This window comes from Centrocercus urophasianus, unplaced genomic scaffold (genome assembly GCF_019232065.1).
Source record: "Centrocercus urophasianus isolate 14NV4802_14NV808 unplaced genomic scaffold, USGS_Curo_1.0 seq_12, whole genome shotgun sequence".
NCBI classification, from domain to species: domain Eukaryota; kingdom Metazoa; phylum Chordata; class Aves; order Galliformes; family Phasianidae; genus Centrocercus; species Centrocercus urophasianus.
In genome coordinates, this window is record NW_024884364.1 from 52860060 (window position 1) to 52863464 (window position 3405).

A 3405-nucleotide genomic window follows, 5' to 3' on the forward strand; every position below is an offset into this window, starting at 1 on the left:
TTTTTTTTTTTTTTTTTTTTTTGTTTTGTTTTGTTTTGTTTTGTTTTGTTTTGTTTTTGTTTTTTTGGTAAGAGAAGGGAAAGGTCACTTTACCTATGAACATTGGTGCTCTTCCCCCGATACATCTTAGACAGATAACTATGGAGATCAGCAGGGAGAAGATGAGTGGTAGATTTGAGGTACTGAACCAAATTTCAGTAACAACTGCTGCTATAATGACAACTCCTCTTCCTGGAGTGCAAAAGGAAAAAACATCAATCAGCATATTTCTTTCTCTATTGGACAACTGAATGTCTTCTCTGTGAGTAGTCAAGGCAGTTTATCTCATCAGATGTGGTCTAGACCTTATTTCAGAAAAAAGGTGGGAAGTTCTACTACTTCAGGTAAAAGTTATTTCAGGAGTCATTTAGAAAACAACTGACATGAACTTACAGATTCCTTTATTGCTGAGGATATAGAACTGGCACAAGGAAAGAATCAGAACCTATGTTCACTGAGTGGAGTGGAGAAGTACCACGTATTTAGCAAATATATCTGGAATCCAGACTTTCTGTGGTGAAATCAGGGCATAGTGAATATTGTGTTGTTCCTTAAAACACATTTTATATACAAATATTTTATACAGTCTTAATTTGTGGTGCTAGAAACCAGCAGTCACTGCCAGGATTTAAATTTAGATCGAGAACCTCTAGATTAAGATCATTTTACCTGAAAACAGAATAATCCTTTAAAATAAAAACTACTGTGCTTTCAGGAGACCTCAGTTTTGGTCGAAACAAGTAATTCACTTACATACATGTGCCAAAGCATATTTGCACAATCTGGTGATGAATGCTAAAGTATATACAAACTCTCATTCAGCTGGATTGCTTCTGTGAATGAATTGGTTACCTTCATAAGATTGCACATTCTGTATTTAAGTAGCACTACCTAATGAGACACCAGAAAGTGCACTGCATTACGGACTTTCCTCTTTCTCTCCACTCTACATATGTAGAGGGATCTGGAGAAAATATTTATTTATTCATTTATCTATCTATCTGTCTATCCATTTTGACTTATAGAACCACGTGCTATATCATGAGTGGCTATTTTTATGCTTTCCACTCCAAGTATTCAGTTCAGCCAAGAGCATATAGCACACAGAGATTTGGAGCTAAACATATTACCCTGCATTTATGTTTCTTTTTGAACATCAGTGACTTTGTAGATTTCTTTTTTTTTTTTTATCTTCTGGAAGCACAACACCCTCTTCTCTTTGCTTTGGAAAGAAGATAATTACAAGAGGGAAAGATGAATAAACAAAGCAACCTTCAGATCTGAGACTTTGCATGAGGACTGGTCATGTTGTCCACTGCTGCCATCTACAGTGCATGTATCCTGCTTTTAATAAGAAATATTCCTGGTTTTCAAACCAATTTAACTCAGGGCAGGTCTGCTGATTCAACCACACTGTTATCAATAAAGTCATCCTCTCTTTATCCTGAAGACTTCATTTTCATTAGAGACAGTATCCATCTCACCTAATTTTAGCTTCCTCAAATTTAGGCATCTAAAAGTATCTAACCAAATATTAGGTCCAGGGAGCTGGGATACTCCGCCAGGGAGCACTTCATTCCAACCTTAAACAGGTGCCCAAGAGTAAGACGAATAATTGCTTTGGAAATGCCTGTCTCTTTCTCATTAGAACCCAGATGGTCAAACTCAGATTACCAGCAAAACGTGCATTTATTTTTTATTTTTTATTTTTTATTTTTTATTTTTTATTTTTTATTTTTATTTTTTTTATTTTTATTTTTTTTATTTTTATTTTTTATTTTTTTCTCTCTCTATCCACATGAAAGGAGAAGCTTTGGCCAAAGCTCATCTTGGCCAGATGGGACAGATTTACCTTTGGAAGATTTTCCAGCACAATTAAGGAAGTCACTGTTTGTATATAAGCATTTTTCAGGATATCATTATTATGCAATCAGCAGTAATTTTGATCAGAAACAGCTTTGATCAGTATGAAAGGCAGACATCACTGGGCTGCTAAATTTGGGCCAAATCAAAGTCCGCATTTTATTCTTCTCTCTTTCTAGTGGAAAAGTTTGAGGACAAAAGTATCTAACTTACAAATAACATAAAAGCCTACAAATAACATAAATAGCCTATTATAAGTTTCACCAAAGTACAATGTATTGATTAGATAAATTGTGCATGGAATCATAGAATCACCAAGGTTGGAAATGACCTCCAAGATCACCCAGTCCAACTACTCATCTACCGCACTAAACTATGTCCCTCAGTACAACATCTAAGGTTTTCTTGAACCCTCCAGGGATGGTGACTCCACCACTACCCTCAGCAGCCCATTCCAGCACCTGACCACTCTTTCTGAGAAGAGCATGTATTGAGTGTGTATGTGTAGTAGGCGACTTATGAAAGAAACACAGCAAACCAAATGCTCTCTGTTTTGAAAAAGGCATCAATTTCATCTGGATCAAAAATATGGCGTGTATGGTATTCCTAGCATACTGCCTCTATTTCTCAATTCCTACTGTATACATTATCTTGCTGGCATTTGAATGGCCAGTGCTAACTAACTGAATCAATTGGATATATCAGAAGGAACCAGAGGGCATCTTCAAGATAAGTAAATCTAAAGATAAAGATGACATTGAGAAGATAAAAATGCTTTGGTGCCTGATGCAGCATTGGGTGTACTAAGAGTTGTATCACTGCATCTTAGAAGAATTTAGTCATGCCAACATCTTTCTGTTAATCTCCTCAAAATAACCCAGGTCAAAAATTCAGTTTCGAGTACAAATTGCTTATAAAACCTATATCCATGCTTCTAGATCTCCTGACTCCTGGCAGGTGATCACTAACAAACTCCAACCATTGGACAAATAATTAGATGATATGTTTTTGATATTTAGTTCAGGAGATTAATTAGTTTTATAGACACAGAGAATCAGTGGACATCTGTGATTCTACCATGACTCTATTCTTATTACCAACCTCAAGGTTTCAAAAAGCTTCTAAAAAACACAGTGATACATATCTAACTATGGTAAATTAGAAAGACCTAAGCTAAAAAGCACAGGTATAATACATAAGCAAATCAAAACTTTAACAAAGTAGGAAAGAAGAGATAGAAATAGAGAGAAAGAAGGAAAGTGTTCGTATTCTATGACATGTAACAGTATTTTTTATCTGTTCGGTAGCTCACAAAGAGTAGTTTGGATCTAGCAAACTGCCGCTTTAACATTCATATAGATGAAAAATAATTGCATTTTAAAGTTTATTTTGACTTCTGGATGTCTTTTTTTTTAACTGTAGGGAAAATGAGAAATACAGTCATTACGTAAATATCCTATTCTATTCTATTCTATTCTATTCTATTCTATTCTATTCTATTCT